The sequence below is a fragment of the Dipodomys merriami genome, unplaced genomic scaffold (assembly GCF_024711535.1).
Source record: "Dipodomys merriami isolate MVZ:Mamm:240054 unplaced genomic scaffold, mDipMer1.0.p SCAF_1790, whole genome shotgun sequence".
NCBI lineage: Eukaryota > Metazoa > Chordata > Mammalia > Rodentia > Heteromyidae > Dipodomys > Dipodomys merriami.
The window spans coordinates 39,954-59,436 of NW_027203149.1; the positions used below are offsets into that span (position 1 = coordinate 39,954).

Here is a 19,483-nt window from a genome sequence, read left to right on the forward strand (position 1 = left end):
GCAATATGAAGCCCAAGTAAGAGGATTGTGGCTCACGCTGGTCTAAACCCTATCTTGAAAGTAAACCAAGGCAGAAAAGGGGTTTGGGGCATGACTCAAGTAGAAGAGAACTTTCCTCACTAGCACGAGTTCGACCCCCAGTACCACCAAGCGGGGAAACGTCTTGTCTGGTTAAGGCCTTTGTCCATGGGAGCACTCAGCTTTAGTCAGTAAGAAAGTTTGCATCACCACTGAGTGCTCAGCAAATGTTGGCTGACTAGCACCTGCCCTTGGTTGTGTAAAACCTGTTTAATGTGGTGCTGTGGCTCAAGCGGTAGAGTGCTCGACTTGAGCTGAGGAGCTCAGGGACAGTGAGTGCCAAGGCCCATGACCAACTGAAAAACAACAGTGAACAAACCTTCTGTCTATGTCCTGTGTACTTTGCCTTCTCTAGTCTTTCTTTCCCCAGCAAAATCATTCTGTTCACCAGTTGTTTTGAAAGTGATCACTCTGATTATATAAGTATATAATTATATAATGAATGTCTGCTAAATGTGTCTTGCTCTATCACGATTGCCTTCAGATGACTAAATTAGTCCCTGAGCTCTATAAGTTAAAGTTCTTGTGCCAGATATGGTAGTGAGCTGTCATCACCGACATGAGCACCTGTAATCTCTGCTACAGGAAGGCAGAGGTGAGAAGATTCTACTGTGATGTCCTCACAGTCCAGCCAGGCCTGAGCCTCTACCAGACCCAAAATTGACCAAAGCAAAAAGGGCTGTAGGTCAAGTGGTAGAGCTCGAGTGTAATACCCTGAATTCAACACTCCAGAACCACCAACAGCACCACTCAAACAAAAATGCTACTTTTTCCTTTTTTGTGGGACAGACTATTTATTTAAAATACATAGGGTGCCTTTGGTGGCTTTCATGTTCACACCTGCCAATTCAGCACAAGCTATATTTCTAACGTAAGACCAGCTTACTGACCAGAATCAAGCATCAGAAGATACTAGTGTTTTGTTTTTAATTTTTTTGTTTGTTTTTGTTTTGTCTGTCGGTTGTGGGGCTTGAACTCTGGGCCTGGGCGTGGTTCCTCACCTCTTCAACTCAAGGTGAGCACTCTACCACTGGAGCCACAGAGCCACTTCTGGTTTTCTGATTGGTTTATTGGAGATAAGAGTCACGGATTTCTTTGACTGGGCTGGCTTTGAACTATGATCCTTAGATCTCAGCCTCCCAGTAGCTAGGATTACAGGGGTGAGCCACCAGCACCCAGCAGGAGGCTGAGATCTTGAGGATCAAGTTCAAAGCCAGCCTGGGCAGGAAAGTCTGTGGGACTCTTATCTAGAATAAACCACTCAGAAAACCCGAAGTGGAGCTGTGGCTCAAGTGGTAGAGTGCTTGCCTTGAGCTGAAGAGCTGAGGGACAGCTCCCAGGTCCAGAGTTAAAACCCTACAACTGATTTTAAAAAAAAAAGAAAAAAGAGGTAATATGCAGAGGGGTTCTAGTCACATAAGCCAGGTAAAGAGTACATTTCTTTTTGGACAGTGTCACCCTTTCCTGCACTTTCTCAGTTTTGCCTTCCCATAACTACCCACAGGTTATATAGTTCATTTTCAACAGTGTCTACTGAGTATCACTGTTGCATTTATTCACCCTCTGTCCCTCTATTTCTGTGCCCTGCTTTACTCTCCCAAAGGCAGATGAAGTAACAAGACAAAAAGAAAACAAAAAGAAAAACAAATCTTTTGTTTCCATTTCCTGGAGTTCATTTTGATAAGTGTTATGTGATCAGCTACATATTGATGTGCCTGTGTCTTCATCTACTAGAGTCCTGTATAGTTTATCATGTCCCCCCATGTATTTTAGGTCTAGCTTCCTCATGTGGTAGAAGACATGCACCATTTGTTTCTCTGAACTTGGCTTACCTCAGTTAACATGATTTGTTCTAGAGCCATGCATTTCCTGCGATATTCTTATGCCTGTGTAAATTTCCATTGTGTATAGGTACCTCTTATTTTGATCCATTCAGCTATTTGTAGGGCATCTGGGTGGTTTCTGTAGCTTGGATATTGTGAGTCATGCAGGAGTGAACCTGAATGTGCAGGTATCTGTATGGTATCCTTGCTGGTGAGGGTCGGGTAGGTGGCCAGTGGTTATGGCTGAGTGGTAGGGAGGGTCTGACCTCCAGACTGCAGTCCAGAATAGTTACACTACTTTCTGTTCCCACCGACAGTGCAGTAGGGTTCCCTTTTCCCCACATTCCCCCAGCATTTGTTGTTCGAAATCACAATGCTGACCAGTCCACCATGGGTGAGATGGAATCTCAGAGTTGTTTTGATTTGCATTTCCTTTATGGCCAGGGCTGATGAGCATTTCCTCCTGTGTTTGTTTACCATTCTTACCTCTTCAGAGAAGGTCTCTCCTTAGCTTCTTAGACCATTAGTAATTGGTTTATTAGCTTTGGATGGGGTTTATTCCTTGTATATTTTCAATATTAGGCCTTTGTCAGATGAATTGTGTTAAAAAGATACTGGTTTTGAGGGAATAATTTCTCCCAGGGCTGATGAAATAGTTCGCCCCCCCAACAAAGCATCTCTCCCCCAGGATAAGGTTGGATAAACACTGCCAAGTTGTTTTGTTTTTATCTCGGGATCTTTTTGGCAGTGTAGATAGCATGCATCATATCTGGATTCTAATAATTCTTTTTTTCTTTTTTGTGTGCCAGTACTGGGGCTTGAACTCAGGGCCTTGCATGCTTGCTTGCCTGCTTTTGCTCAAGAATGGCACTGTACTACTTGAGCTATTCCTCTGCCTTAGGCTTTTTGCTGGCCAATTGGAAATGAGAATCTCACAGACTTTTCTGCACAGGCTAGCTTCAAGCTGAGATCCTCAGATCTTAGCCTCCTGAGAAGCTAGGATTACAGGTGTGAGCCATCATTGCCTGGTTTCATGTTTTTTTTCCTTTGGGTGCTGGTTGTGGGGTTTGAATATACTGTCCCTAAGCTTTTCCACTTGAGGTTAGTGCTCTACCATGAAAGCCACAGCTCGTTTGTTTTTCTTTGAGTTTGAGATATGAGTCTCGTGGACTTTCCTGCTTGTTCTGGCTTGGCTTTGAACTGCCACCCTCAGATCTCAGCGTACTGAGTAGCTAGGATTCCAAGTTTGAGCCACCAACACCTGACATTAATATTAACATTTTCAATACTATCTGTGTTATTAGTTAGCATTCTGTCTCAGACCTGAGATAAACTTAAAAAAGAGGAAATATTTGTTTTTGCTTTTGAGTTCAGTTTATAGTCATGTGGCCTTGTTGCTTTGGGCCTGTAGTGTAACAGTCCATCATGGCAGGACTATCTACCTACCCAGCAGAGGGTGAGAGAGAGAGAAGAAAGTACTGGAGTCCTGCCCATCTACCTTCCTTCTCACTAGCCTTCCTCCTTAAAGCCTCCACTGTCTTCCACTATTGCAGTGCGGGGGGGAAGGGGGGGCTAGGCCTTGAACACACTGCAGATTCAAACTATAGCACCGTTTTCTTTTTTCTTTTGTCGGTCGTGGGCTTGAACTCTGGGCTTGGGCGCTGTCCCTGCGTTCTTCAGCTCAAGGAGAGCGCTCTAATGCTTGAGACACAGCACCACTTCCGGTTTTCTGGAGATTAATTGGAGATAAGAGTCTCATGGGGCTGGGAAGGTGGCTCAGTGGTAGAGTGCTTGCCTTGCATGTCTGAGGCCCTGGGTTCCATTCCTCAGCACCACATAAGCAAAAAGCCAAAAGCCAGAAGTGGCGCTGTGGCTCAAGTAGTAGAGCGCTAGCCTTCAGCTGAAGAGCTGAGGGACATCGCCCAGGTCCAGAGTTCAGGCCCCTCGACCGGACCCCCCCCCCCCAAAAAAAAAAAAGAGTCTCATGGACTTTTCTGCTTGGGCTGGCTTTGAACCGTGATCCTCAGATCTCAGCTTCCTCAGAAGCTAGGATTATAGGCATGAGCCACCGGAGTCCGGCTATAGCACCATTTTCTTAGTTAGAATCAGATCCTGGTGATTCCTAGTTCACATTACTGTTCCATATCTCTTCTCTTGGTTGGAGTTCAGGCATTCCTGAGAATCTCCAGTCACACACATCTTTTCAGAATGGTTGCTACTAATGTCCAGTTTGTTTGCTTGGTGAACATCTGTGACCAATTGTTCTGTGAAGGGACTTGGTCAGTACCAGAATTTAAGCACAGGATTTTTTAAAAAAGTATTTATTTATGTATTTTTGGGCTGGTCTTAGGGCTTGAACTCAGGACCTGGGCGTGGTCCCTGAGCCTCTTTGTGCTCAAGGCTGGTGCTCTACCACTTGAGCCACAGCGATGCTTCGGGCTTTTGCTGAGTAGTTTATTGGAGACGAGAGTCTCATTGACTTTCTTGCCTCTGGCCGACTTCAGACTGAGGTCTGAGGATCTCAGCCTCCTGGATAGGTAGGATGACAGGTGTGTGAGCCAGTGGCACCTAGCTAAGCATAGGATTTTATTAGTTTAAAACATGGTTTGTCTGGGTGCTGGTGGCTCTTGCCTATAATCCTTAGCTACTCAGGAGACTGAGATCTGAGGATCGCAGTGTGACACCAGTTTGGAAAGAAAAGTTCATGAGATTTATTAACCATCAAAAACGACTGGAAGTGGTGCCGTGGTTCAAGTGGTAGAGTGCTAGCCTTAAGCAAAAAAGTTGGGGACAGTGCCCAGACTTTTGAATTTAAGCCCCAGGACCTGCACATAACAAATGCAAACAAAAACACTTTTAATATTTCATTCTTGGAGGTGACTTGTGTGTCACTAAGTGCCTTTCTGTTGTCAGCCTGTGTCCACTGGCGGCTCCTTGTTCACCACCACAGTGGCATTCTGACAGAACCAACATTGCAGTGTCCTTCCGTTGAATTGCCAGCCTTACCTTGCCTTTCTTTTCTTTTCCCTCCCTCGCTCCCTCCCTCCCTCCCTTCCTTCCTTCCCTTTCTTCCTTCCCTTTCTTCCTCCTTCCTTCCTTTCCTCCCTCCCTCCTTCCCTACCTTCCTTCCTTCCTTGCCCTCCCTCCCTCCTTTCTTTCTTCCTTTCTTTCTTCCTTTCTTTCTTTCTTTCTTTCTTTCTTTCTTTCTTTCTTTCTTTCTTTCTTTCTTTCTTTCTTTCTTTCTTTCTTTCTTTCTTCCCCTCTCTCCCTCCCTCCCTCTCTCCCTCCCTCCCTCCCTCCCTCCCTCCCCAGAGCTGAGGACTGAACTCAGGGCCTTACATTTGCCAGGCAAGTGTTCTTCCACTGAGCCGAATCCTATCCCAACCTTTCATTCTTGATCAGCATTGTGTAAGAATAGGTTCTCTTTTTATCCTTCACATACACACAGTGTGTGTGTGTGTGTGCATGCGTATGTGTGTGTGCACGTGCGTGCCAGGCACTGTAGGTGCCTTTCCACAGTTGTGGGAAGCACGTCTGATTGCGTATGTTTTCATTCTTACACAAGAGTCTGGGACATGAACAGCTGAGGTTCAGTTGGGTGTGAACAGCTGTCTGTACAACACTACACGATTACATCTCACTGTATACACTGAGAGGACTTTTATCTCCAGTGTAATTCTTTGTTATCACTGCCACCCCAATCTAGCCTTTTCCTTGTTTACACTTATCTAGCTGTTTTTAGACGGAATTAAAACTCAACCTAAATTTTCTTGTCTTTTTTTTTTTTCTTTACCTACAAGTAGGTGCCAAGCTATTGACTGTGCTTCTGAAATGCTTCCCTTTCATCTCTCATTGCCTGTTCCACTGTCATCCCTCCAGTAGTAACCAACCTATCACTTCTCACAACTGGACTGGGGCTCTCTCTTCACCTTCCTGCCGTCCCTCACAATGTCCTGTGCATACCAAACGTAGATGCAGATGCAGACCAAACATAGATAAATGTTTTGGGTTTGGTCAGCCTTTTTTTATTTTGCTTTGTTTGTTTGGTCATTTGTGGGGCTTGAACTCAGGGCTTGGGTGCTGTCTCTGAGGTGGTTCCCCACCCTACCCCCCCCCCCAAAGGTAGCACTCTACTGCTTTGAGCCACAGCTCCACTTCCAGTGTTTGAGTGGTTAGTGGGAGATAAGTCATAGGAAGTTTTCTGCCCAGGCTGGCTTTGAACCATGACCCTCAGATCTCAGCCTCCTGAGTAGCTTGAGCCCCTGACACCCAGCCCCAATCTTTGTTTTAAAAGTTAAAAATTTGAGAGGATGACTCTGGGAATGTGGCTCAGTGGTAGAGAGCTTGCCTAGCATGCTTGAAGCCCTGAGTTCAACTCCTCAGTACCACATACACAGAAAAAGCCAGAAGTGGCGCTGTGGTTCAAGTGGTAGAGCGCTAGCCTTGAGCAAAAGAAGCTCAGGGACAGCACCCAGGCCCTGAGTTCAAGCCCCAGGACTGGCTAAACAGATAAATAATCTTAGAGCATCTACCTACTATGGGTGCTACCTCCCAGAACTGCAGGAAAAAAATGAAAATGTGTTTCTGAGCAACAAGCACCAACAATAAAACAAAAAGGCAAATGACTCCAGGAAGCTGTGCCATTTTTACCTCCTGTCTTAGGTGTGGAACCCAGGAAAGTCATCAGCCCCGATGGGAGACCTTTGCCGGCTGGTGAAGGCTGGTGAAGGCAGACATCTGACTGGACCCGCACAGAGCATGTGTGTCCTGGCTAGGATCTGCCTTTCCGTCTGTGTAGCCATGCTTGTCCAGCTTAGTGCCTCCCACCCCAGCCTGGTAGGCACCACACTCCCTGCTTTTTCAGTCATTGGGCATTGTTTGTGTCATGGTATGTGTGTGTGTGTGTGTGTGTGTGTGTGTGTGTGTGTGTGTGTGTGTGTGGAAGATTAGGCAATTTTGAATACTTTTTTTAAACAGCCTTTGGAGCCACTATTCCTAATTTAAACATTTGCAGAAAAGTCATTCTAGTTTCACACATTTATTGTGTAATTAACATTTTTCCAGTTGATGATTTTGAGTTATAGTCAACACTGAGGGAAGGAGCTGTTTGGTTTCCACAGCATTGTAGCCGGTGACATAGCTGAGTCTGGTCACTGCATACAAAGGAGCAGAACAGACCTGCTAGCCTTTGGGGGCTGCGCAGATAAAGGTTTGCCCACGTAGCTGCTTTCAGGCCCCTCGGCAGTGCAGTTGCTCTGGCTGATTTATACATTCCTGCTAAATTGGCATGCCACAATCCTTTGGGGTTAAATTAACGTGTACCAAGTTAGAAAGCATCAGCTGCCAGTCTGGGTGCCTTCTGGAGGCTAGTGTGCCTTTACTCCCATGTCCTGAGCCGGCACTCTAGGCAGTCTCTGTGGCCAGCAGCTGCCAGAGTCCCTCAGGGGCCCGCTGCCCTGCCTTTGTGCATGAGGGGTTCTGGTCCCACACGGGGCTTTCATCTAGATGTACATTGTAGTCGGTCCTGGGCAAATCAGGAAGATTTGCAACTCCAAAAGCAAATACAACCAACATGACTTTATTCCTTAGCCTCTCCTTCCCCCCTCCCTCCCTCCTCTAAATAAACTCAAAGGAATTATTGTGACTAAATGGCAGCAATATAAATCTGTATATTGATTCTTGGAAGTTGAAGAAAAGAAACAAATTGGTAAAAGGTTAAAGAAAACTTACACAGGGAATAGGTACGCATTACAAAAGGAAAGTGTCTGGAGTGTTATTTAAGAAAAGCTACAGTCGAGTGACTGGCTATATTAAGGAAATTTCATGTTCCGTATGTCATTAGACTGTCCTTGGTCTGGAATCTGGCTGTAAGGCGGGCAGGATTTTTTAAAGTGAGCGGTTGTTCATCCTTAGCGGGCATGTTTTCTAACCGCTGTCTTCTTCCCCTTCCCCCAGAGGTAGTCTGGGTGCCCCTTGCTCAGTCGTGTGTGTGTGTGTGTGTGTGTGTGTGTGTGTGTGTGTGTGTGTGTGTGTGTGTGTGTGTGTGTGTGTGTGTGTGTGTGTGTGTGTGTGTGTGTGTGTGTGTGTGTGTGTGTGTGTGTGTGTGTGTGTACATGTGCACACGTTAAGCAGGCTTTTCCCTAATGAGCTGTGGCACCAGCTGCAAGAGAGGCAAATCCTGTTACTCTCCGCAGCTCCTCTGAAGCCACAGAGCTGTGGTAGGAATGGAGTCTCCTTTTACCCCTTTCTGCTGTTTTCTTTCCCCGTCCTCTGCTGTCCCTGAGCATCTTGGCAAAGTTCAGATTTCTGTGCTCACAGTTCAATGCGCACAGTGAAAGAATACAAAAGGCCCAAGGAGAGAAAGTGAGAAGAGGAAATAAAAAAAGCTTGGGGTGGATGTCTTTAGGAGGAGGGTCCCTTGTGCCTTAGTCTAAGACTTAAGCTCTGGGTTGAAACCTTAAGTAGTAAAGCTTTGAATAACCTGGATCGCTGGACTCTCTTTGGAGACAGTTTTATCCGTACTTAAAGCAGTGGGTTATGTATGAAGAGAATTCAAATTCCTTATATCAAAAAACAGGATACTGGTATCTCCTCAGTCTTTGCTCTCTTTCCATAGAGGAAGATGAGATAAATATAATATTACTTTGTGCAGCATTTGTTTTGTGTATCACGGGTGGTATTTACCTCCCTTCTTTGTCCATACCACCCCTTGGAGACCACATACTTCGTGTGAGTAACACACAGCATCTTGCTGTGAAAAGTATTTTTTAATTATGGTAACAATTTTAAAACATTTATATCATTGCTACAATTAAAAGTTAACCCATTAGTCGGGTGCTGGTGGCTCACACCTGTAACACTAACTACTCAGGAGGCTGAGATTTGCGGATCACAGTTCAAAGCCAGCCCGGGCAGAAAAATCCCTATAATTTTTTTTTTTTGCCAGTCCTGGAGCTTGAACTCAGGGCCTGGGTGCTGTCCCTGAGGGCCTGGGTACTGTCCCTGAGCTTCTTTTGTTCAAGACTGGTGCTATACCACTTGAGCCACACCTCTGCTGCTGGATCTTTCTGTGTATGTGGTACTGAGGAATCAAACACAGGACTTCGTGCATGCTAGGCGAGCACTCTACCACTAAGCCACATTCACAGCCCCCTATGAGATTCTTATCGCTAGTGAACCACTCAAAAACCAGAAAGTGGAGCTGTTGCTTAAAGTGGTAGAGCAAAAGCCAAAAGAAAAAAGAAAAATCATGAAAATGACTTTTTTCCTGTTAACAAGATTTCATTGTACAGTAATTAATTACCATTAGCCACCAGTGTGTTTCTGTAGTATTATTTTCATTGTTATATTCAGTAGTGTATTTTTATGGTTGTGAAACAAACACATCTCCAGAGCTTTTCATCTTGCACAACTCAAACTACTCTTTAAACAGAGATGGGGAAAGTCTGGCCTGAGGCCCATTGAAGGCCTAGGAAGTCAGTTGGTAAATGAGGGGACAGACAGACAGGAATGTATCTGCTCTGATTGTACTGATAACTTTGTATGGCCCATAATGATGTTATAAAAGGCCATATGACCTTTGGCAGGAAAATATTTCTACACCTTTGCAAAAGTTTCTTTCTCTTTTTTTTGTTGGTCATGGGACTTGAACTCTGGGCATGGGCACTGTCCCTCAGCTCCAGGTGAGCGCTCTACCACTTGAGCCACAGTGCCACTTCCTGTTTTTCTAGTGGTTAAACTGGCGAAAAAAATCTCATGGGCTTTCCTGCCCAGGCGGGCTTTGAACCCTGATCCTCAGATCTCAACCTCCTGAATAGCTAGGATTACAGGTGTGAGCCACCTAGGCCCAGTTTGGTTCTAGTTTTTAATGATAACTTAAAAAAATTGTTGTTACAAGGGTGACCGGTCACAATTACATAAGTCAGATAATGAGTACAGTACATCTCTTTTTGGACAATGTCACTCCTAATGATTTAACCATCTTCTTAACTCAGGTCTGGCATTTGTGCATCCATGCCTGCATGCCTCTCCCCCATCCTAGTATATTTCCAGGTGGCGTTCTGTTATATTAAACATAGTATTGTAGAATTACGTTTTAAAAGGCAGTCTTGTATTTGAACCTGTTTGTCTACAGACTGTACTGAGTTATTTACCATATTCTAGGACCTATGGTGTGGGGGTAAATGGGAAGCAAGGAAAGGGGCTGGAATATTGTTTGAAAGACAGCATGGGCCTGTTCATTTCTCCTAATCCAACAGTCCGGACTCTGTATCCTTCTATTGTACTTATCCTATAAGAAAGCAAACTTTTCTCCCAGAGAGAAGCCTGAGAAGCCTCTTGTCTCACTTAGTAGTTGACTGAAGATCATTTATGATTTTGTTCCCCCTTCATATTGATTTAGGGAGCCTGGGGGCGAGCTCAGTGGTTGAAGCCTTCTCTACAGGTGCCAGGCCCAGGAGCTGTCCTCAGCCAAAAAAGTTAATGCACATCTTACATTCTACTCCAAATCATGATTATTTTTTAAAAATAAAGTCACCATTAAATGTTTTCCAAGTCTGGTCTCTAAGAGATCACGCATATCCTATGTTAGACTTCTGGCAGTCCTCTCTTGAGCAATGCCCTCCTGGTTCTTGCCTTATGTTCTCAAGTGTGGCTGTTAAAACAACTTAATTTGGTATGTCCTCTGTGTGTGTGTATGTAGACGCACATGCACGAGTGCACGTTTGCCTAGGATTTGAACTCAGAGTCTGGGCATTGTCATTGAGATTTTTTTGCTCAAGGCTAGTGTAGTGCTCTGCCACTTGAGCCATAGCTCCAGTCCTGGCTTTTTGGTGGTTAATTGGAGTCTCATGGACTCCTGTCTGGGGCTGGCTTTGAAGTTCAGTCCTCAGATCTCGGCCTCCTAGGTAGTTAGAATTACTTGGCAGAGCCAGTAATATATTTAGTAATAATATAAACTCTAGGAGACATTACATAGTTCAGTCTAAGCACCTCTAATGAAAAATGAGCATTTTTGGGCTGGGACTTTACATCAGTGGAATAGTACTTGGCGTGTGCAAAGGCCTGGGTCCCATCTCTACTATTCTTCAGAGTTGGAAGCCACACTTAAGAGCAAGCAAGTTGCACTTTTGATGTATTCTGGGAGAGGAGGGACTCATAGGCAGGTGTGTTGCAGGGTACATAGCTACTGTAGTTCAGGCATCGAAATTGGAGGATTGGCAAAGTGAAATTCACCTGGGAAGACCGTAGAGAAAAGTCTTTGTGCCTGGTGCTGGTGGCTCACACCTTTAATCCTAATTACTCAGCAGGCTGAGATCTGAGGATTGTGGTTCAAAGCCAGCCTAGGCAGGAGAGTAGTCCGTAACACTCTTAGCTCCAGTAAACCACTCAGAAAACTGGACGTGGCACTGCGGCTCAAGTGGTAGAACGTTCACCTTGAGCTGAAGAGCTGAGGGACAGCACCCAGGCCCAGAGTTTAAGCCCCACGACCGACCAAAAAAAAAAAAAAGTCTTTGTGTGATGTACAGTTGGCCCAGAAAAGGGATTTCCAGGCCCTAGACTGTACACATGAGTGTTTGCAAACGTAAGCAAAACAAAGGCATCTCACTAAGGCATTACTCTCCAGATGATGTAAGAGCCGTCTTATTCTAGCAATCTCCTCTAGACATGCAGGAGTAGCATCATTAAAGTAAAAGTTGCCAAATTTCTTCCTCCCAGTTCTGTTTAGTTCAAAATACAGTGCTGCAGTTGGTTTATTTTTGAAACCGTTATATAACAAAGAGTACTTGTAATTGATTATAAAGAATTTAATGCTCCTGTATTTTGTTTTGCCACTAAATTAGAAAACTATACAATATGCAAACTAGTTGATTATACAGCTAGCATGGCTTTGCAAAAAAGAAATACGCACCTGTATCACAGCCATGGGGCTGGGATGAGATCTGGAGGATTGCCGTTAGTAAGTAGTCAGCCGGGAACCGTTTCCAAGCTCCGTCTCCAAAATAGACAACAAAAAAGCAGGCTGAGCTGGGCGCCCATGGCTCACACTTGTAACCCTAGCTGCAAAAGGGGCTGAGAGCTGAGGATTGTGCTGCCAAGCCAGCCTGTGCAGGGGAGACCCTAAGACTCAACTCCAGAAAATTACTCAGAAAAAGCTGGAGGTGGTGCTGAGTTTAAGTGACAGAGCGCTAGCTTTGAGCAGATTAAGCTCAGGACAGCTCTCAGTCCCTGAGTTCAAGCCCTAGGATCAACACACACACACACACATGCACACACGCATGCACGCACGTGTGCGCGCGCGCGCGCACGCACGCACACACACACACACACACACACACACACACACACACACACACACACACACACACACACATACACATACTGGGCCTCAAGTGTTAGAATACAGGTCTAGCAGGTGCAAGACCTGAGTTCAGTCCCTGCCCCCCATTACTGTCTTCCCCAACCTCCTCCCTCCCACACACAAACACTGGGGCTCAAGTGTTAGAATACAGGTCTAGCAGGTGCAAGACCCTGAGTTCAGTTCCTGCCCCCCATTACTGTCTTCCTCAACCCTCCCCAAGAACTGTGGGTATGTCTTCCAGAGTGTAGACAAAAGGAATGGGAGGGATGGTAGGGGCAGTAAGAGAAACTCCAGGAAAAACCTGAAAGCTCTCTTTGCTCCTCTTGCAGCAGTAACTGGGGGAAGAGGGAAAATGGCAGCAAGACCTTTGCTTCATTGACCAGCCATTTTCTGTTGTTTGGGCTCTGTGTTTTTGGTGGTAGTGTAGATTTTAAGAAGTCTCAGTATTTAATCTCTCTCTTTCCTCTTCTCTCTCAGGAGTTAGAGGCAGCTCTTCACAGAGATGATGTGGAGTTTATTAGCGATCTGATTGCCTGCTTGCTTCAGGGCTGACATCAGCAAAGGGATATCAAGTGAGTAACTACTAACTGTGCTCTTAGCACATATTTATCGCACAGGGATAGCTAGCCAATCATAGCATCTACCCCTAGTCCATATAAGACAGTATACCCTAATGCATAATATGCAAATGAGCTCCCAGGCTCTGTGTCTGCGCTTTCTTTTTTTTTTTGGCGGGGGTGGGGGGGGTGGGGGGGGGAGGTCCGGTCATGGGGCCTGAACTCTGGGCCTGGGCGCTGTCCCTCAGCTCTTCAGCTCAAGGCTAGCGCTCTACCACTTGAGCCACAGCGCCATTTCCGGCTTTTTTCTTTTTGCTTATGTGGTGCTAAGGAATTGAACCCAGGGCCTCATGCATGCAAAGCAAGCGCTCTACCACTGAGCCACCTTCCCAGCCCCTGCTCATTCTTTACTGTGATGGTTGAGTTTGCTTTTCACAAATCTGTTACCATTTACTCGTAGCTACACCAGCTGCCACTCAAGTGTAGAATTTTTGTCTCTTGTTTGTGCCTATTTCTGATTTTTGTTTGAAATATTGGTGAAATACCGCCTAACAAAACGATAGAGTTTTCTATATTTCTTGCACTTGTGTCTTCTGTTGTCCACATAACCTGGTAGCAGTAGCATAATTTACTTGGTGCCTCTGGGCTCTCTGATGCCGTTATAACTGGCAAATAAATAGCTCTCTAGTGTCTGTGAAGGCACTAGCAAGTAAATTTGATCAATGTTGACAAAACTGTTTTGTGCTGAGATCTGTTTTCTTGGTGGTGGTTGTCTTTGGAGCCTGGGATGGGCTGTGTTGTACAGGCTAGTCTAGAACTCCTGGGTTCAAGGGGTTCTCCTTGAAGTTCTCACCCTTCTGGATAGCTGGACTACAAGTATGTGCCACTGCACCTCACCTTTCCCTTATTTTTGGAAAAGAGCCCTGACATTTGTTAGCCTTCCCTTTTGTAGAGCCCCTGCCTAGCATGCATGAGGCCCTGGGTCTGTTTATTTCCTCTTGCTGCACAAATAAACACTCCCCAAAGTAGAGATGCTGGATTCTGAGGAGGGTCTCATGGTTCTCTGGGCCCTTGTGGACTCTCCGAAGCTCCTTGGCTTTGCTGGGGTGCACGGCCGTGCCAGGCCCATGTCCCCCTGAGAACCAGGAGCAGACTCGCCCCGGCCGATAGACACGACAGGTGAAAAGGTCGAGCAATCAGCACAAGTTGCAAAAGCATTATCAGAGATGTATTTTTATAAGTACAAAAGAAGGAAAACTGAGGGTACATGTAAATGGACAAAATGTACAAAGCAGTTGACAGGCTGCCTCACACAACTCAGGAGCGCTGTTCTGTCTCCTGGGCAGGGAGAGTGTCGGTGTTCACATTGATGGGTGATTGGGGTTATCTGCACTGTGTGGGTCCAGCACTTGCACTTGTAGAGCAGGGGTCTGAGGTTACATGCTTTCAGAGTCGTAGGAGCCAACAGCTCTGGAGCACGCCCAAGTTCTGCTAGTAGTAGAATATTGCCTATCTTCTGTTCCCCAAGGTTGATGATAAGCACCTGGGTTCTTCTGTTCACTCTTGCTGGGGTTTCTTTTTCCATTTTCTTCTCTAGTATACACAGGGGTGTTTTTGTTGTTTTTGTTTTGTCAGTCCTGGGGCTTGCACTCAGGGCCTGGAAACTGTTGCTGAGCTTATTTTGCTCAAGACTAGCACTCTATCACTGAGCCATGATGCCACTTCTAGCTTTTACTGTGTGTGTGGTACTGAGGAATTGAACCCAGGGCTTTATTCATGCTAGGCAAGCACTGTACCACTGAACCACATTCCCAACCCCACTTTCTTTGTTTTGTTTTGCTTTGCTTTCAAAAACAAAATCTAATACTGAAAGTTTGTCCTTTAAACATTATCTCTTTGGAAATTACAGTGCTCCTGCTAAATGTGTTTATTTGAACTTGTGACATCATGCAGTAAAATCACATATCTTCAGCATACAGGCCACTTCTGTGTGTGCGCATGACTGGGTCTGTGTACTGGTTTGGGGGTTTGAACTAAGGCCTGGGTACTGTCCTTTGGCTTTTTTTGCTCAAAGCTGCCTATCATTTGAACCACAGCTCCACGTCTGGCTTTCTGGTGGTTAATTGGAGATAGGAGTCTCATAGACTTTTTCTGCCAGGGATGGCTTTGAACTAGGAGCCTCATGTCTCAGCCTCCTGAGTAGCTAGGATTACAGATGTGAGCCACTGGCACCTGGCAGGCCAATGGATTTGAACAAATGAATGTGCCATGTAGTCATCATTCTGCTCAGAAACATAGAACATTTCCATCTTCCCAGAAAGTTGTCTTTGTAGTTGCTCTCCCATGTAAACTGGTCTGGCTGTCAGCGGCCTCAGTTTTACTAAGATACCTTGTGGTAGTGTTGTAGAATTTATGCTAATGGGACAACACACTGTCAAGTCCAGCTTCTTTCATTCAGTGCAATGTCTGCAGAATTCTTTGGGATTGCTGTTTGTATTAATTTGTTCATTTTGGCCAAGTGAAGGATTAAATTGTATCTAGTGAAAAATAAATTGCAAGCTGTTTATCCTTTCCATGTGTTGCTTTCCATGTGTTTCCATGTGTGTTGCTTTTGAGGTTGTTACGATAAAGCTACTGTGAGTATTTGCATGCAAATGTTGCTGTAAATGTGTTTTCATTTATTTTGAGAATTTCTGAATCTTATGGTAATGGTATGTTTAACGGCAAGAAACTGCCAAACTCTTTTTCCAAAGTGGTTGTGACATTTTATATTTCTACTAGTGAAATAGGAGAAGTCTAGTTGCTTGCTCTATATCTTTACCAACATTTGCTCTTTTAATTTCACCTATTCTCTTGTCTTTAAGGTAGTAACTCACTGTCATTTTAATTTGTATTTTCCCGATGACCAGGAATGTTGGACATCGTTCTTGTTCATTTGTACATCTCTTCTTGGTGAAACATTTACTCACATCTTTTGATTACTTATGTTCCGTTAGGGGTATTTACTAGTTTGTAGATGGAACTGTTTAGATTTTTTATGCAGTCTGGATGTAAGTCCCTTGTTAGACATACAATGTCAAAGTGTAAATATTTGCTCCTAGTGTGTATTTTCCATTTATGTTTTTAAAGAACAAGAGTTTTTATTTAGCTGGGCACTGATGGCTCACACCTGTAATCCAAGCTACTCAGGAGGTTGAGATCTGAAGGTTGTGGTTCAAAGCCAGCTCTGGCAGGAAAGTCCTAAGACTCATCTCTCCAGTTAACTACCAGAAAACCAAAAGAGGCTTTGTGGCTCCAAGTGATAGAGAGCTAGCTTTGAGTGCTAGCCTTGAGTGAAAGACCCCAGGGACAGTGCCCAGTCTCTTGAGTTAAAGCCCCATGACCTCCCTCCCTCCAAAAAAAGTTTCATTTAGTTCAAGTCAATGTAATATATTTTTTCCTATATATTTCACATTTTTTTCTGTGTGCGAAATCAGTGATACTACAAAAGGATCATTTTCACATGCTTTCTTTTAGCGATTTTTCCAGATTTAGCTTCTTATAAGTTGTCTTCTCGCTGCATTTAGGGCTAGCATTTTCTGCCGAGATAAGAAGTCCCAGGATTTTTTTCCTTTGGCTGTCTTGATTTGGAGCCCTACTGTTCCAGATCTTAGCCTTCCTCAGAATTGGGATGACAGGCGTGGAATGCCCAATTCTGTGTTTGTTGGTTGGCTGGCCTCAAACCATGGTCTTCCCAGGTCATCTCAGCCGTGTGATGTAGCTTGGGGCAGCACCTGTGTGATGTCTTGTTGTTAGGTGTTTATAGAACTTCTCTAGGTATTCTTGTCAAATCACCCCATTTATTATTGCAAAATTCCAATTTCAGTATTTTTTGAGTTGGTCCTAAGATTAGCTCACAGCTGGTGCTGTATGCCTTGAGCCATACCTCCATCTAGGATTTTTTTTGCTGTTTTTGTTTTGTTTTGTTTTAGATAAGAATCTCAGGTTGTCTGTTGGGCTGGCTTTGAACCATGATCCTCAGATTTCATCCACAGGCTTAGCTACATTGTAAAGTCCTGTCCAAAACAAAACAAAAGATCTGTTAGCTATTTTGGCCTAGGTTCTGTGATCTTAAAGAAGAAACACTTTCAAGCTGGGTACCTGTAATTCAGGAGTCTGAGATCTGCAGATCAAGCCAGCCTAGGCAAGAACCTATGAAACTCTATATTTCCAATTAACAAGTAAAAGTACCAGAAGTGGAACTGTGGATCAAGTGGTAGAGCCCTAGCTTTGAGCAAAAAAGCTCAAGGACAGCACCCCCAGGTCCTGAGTTCAAGCCTCAGGATTCACATCTACCCACACAAATAAAGGATAGACACTGTCAGTCAGTGGCTGTGGCTCCAGTACTGGGGATGGTGCACTGCTGCGCTCTACCGCAGGCCTCAGATTATCTTATACAACCTCTTCACTTGCTGATTTACAAGAACTCCTGCTAAATATTGTCTCATCAATCATGTGCATGCATTAGTTAAGCCTCACCAATGCTTGAAGCGTGTGGAAGGAGGCGATTCTACTTTTCACTTAGTCTGCATTGTGTATGGTTCTTTGCCTTAGTAAGGAGACTGGATACCTTTTCATGTCCCTGACATGTGCTTCTAAGAGGTCAATAGCTGCCTGTTTTCTATGATATCCCAAACACATTGCAGCTGTTAAATCAGTTGCTTTGCCTAGTCATGAATTCTGCCAGTTCCAGCCAGCTGACCCTTAAAAGTGGCCAGTACCCCAGCCCTCTGCCTCTGTCTGTGGGCTGGCCAATAGAAGGGAAGTGTCGTCTGTCTGAAGCTGGCTGAAGAGCTCTTTGCTGACTTCTATCAAGTGGCTAACCTTGGGTGTTAGAAAGCAGTTGACTCATCCTTGTTTTCATTCTCTTTCTACTGCTCTGTCTTGGTTTCTTTGCTATAAGAAACAGGTAACTTCAAGTAGGTCTTCGTCTCTTTATTCATGCAATACTAACTTACAACCAGTGGTCTTTCCTAATATTTTGAATAGGAAAGTAAAGAGAAAATGGATCTTTAAGAGTATTTGGAGGCTGGGAATGTGGCTCAGTTGTAGAGTGCTTGCCTAGCATGCATTTGAATTCCTGAGTACCACATACACAGAAAAGACCAGAAATGGCACTGTGGCTCAAGTGGTAGAGCACTAGCCTTGAGCAGAAGAATTCAGGGACCATGCCCAGGCCCTGAGTTCAATCCCCAGGCCTGGCATGTACACATGTACGCATGCACGCATGCATGCATAAATAAATAAATAGGATGAGCAAAAGATTAGACAGTTGTCTCCACTTCGTAGTTTGCTGTTGACTTGCGTGTGCTGCTGCCTGTGTTTTAAGAGTTCTCTGTGGGGAGCTCTTAGGACACGTTTATCTTCTTTGGAACTTCATGTAGTTGGTCTAATACATAAAGCAGCCAAGACCGTCAGATCCTCCTTGTTGCCATTGATAAGTTTGTCAGCTCTCAAGCCACAGCTTTGTGTACATTCATGTATTTTTGTCTGGGCCTTATGGATAGGCCTCAGACATTCCACAGCTACCTGGAAGACATTATCAACTACTGCTGGGAGCTTGAGGAGGGGAAACCCAACCCCCTGAGAGAAGCCAGTTTCCAAGACCTGCCTCTTCGTACCCGTGTGGAGATTCTGCACCGCCTCTGTGATTACCGGCTAGATGCAGATGATGTCTTCGATCTACTCAAGGTGCTTCCCTGAAAGCCCTTTCTCTAGCACAGTAAAAACCCAGTAGTTGAGAATGGAGCTTTGAAATCAGAGCCTAGACACTGTCCCTAAGCTTTTTTGCTAAAGGCTAGTGCTCTACCACTTGAGCCACAGTGCTGCTTCTATCTTTTAGTGGTTAGTTAGACGTAAGAGCTCTTGGATCTTTTGGGGGGGGGGGGTGGTAGGAATTTGAACTAGGGCCTGGACATTGTCCCTGAGCCTTTTTTGTTTTGTTTTTGTTTTGCTCAAGGTTAATGCTTTACTACTTGAGCCACAGTTCCACTTCTGGCTTTTTGGTCATGAATTGGAGATAAAAAGGCTCATGGCCTTTCCTGCCTGGGCAGGCTTTGAGTCATGCTCCTCAGACCTCAGCCTCCTGAGTAGCTGGGATGACAGACATGAGCCACGGATGCCCGGCTGGCAGGTGTCCGGATCATACAGGATTAGACCTGGTGATGACTTCTAGTCCTTTCTTGGTCATGTCATTTAGAAGTAGTCTTCATTCAGGACTCCAGCCTAGGTCAGGCCCTGGGGTAAATTGGGAGTCTCAGCTGGAGCAGAATGTTGCTGTGGGTTCTGACTGAGCTGCCATAGTGGATTACATGGGACAGAGCCTTAGAACATCTTATCCTACCCACTACCTTTTGTGTACATATAAAGTAAATCTAAGCCAGGTAGTCAGACCATTCATTGGAATTCTCCGTTTTTGGAGGGGTGGGAGCCGTGGTTGGGGTAGGGAACATTTCAAGTATTTCTATATCTTGTTCTTCGAAGAAGGTACCCCCATCCCATTCTGTGTTTTATCTGCCCAGATGGAAAAATGATATCCTGTACTTGGCATTTTGAAACAGGTGATAAGTTCGTGTATTGAAGTTTTCTTCCATTTATTTAGTTCATTGTTTTCCCCAACCCTCCTT

The 19,483-nt window shown here is 44.9% G+C and overlaps 1 protein-coding gene across 1 annotated transcript in view; it reads left to right on the forward strand.

The window, feature by feature from the left end:
- Positions 1 to 19,483, forward strand: part of LOC138829927 (hepatoma-derived growth factor-related protein 2-like) — a 76,390-nt gene that overhangs the window by 26,917 nt on the left and 29,990 nt on the right. The window lies entirely within an intron of this gene.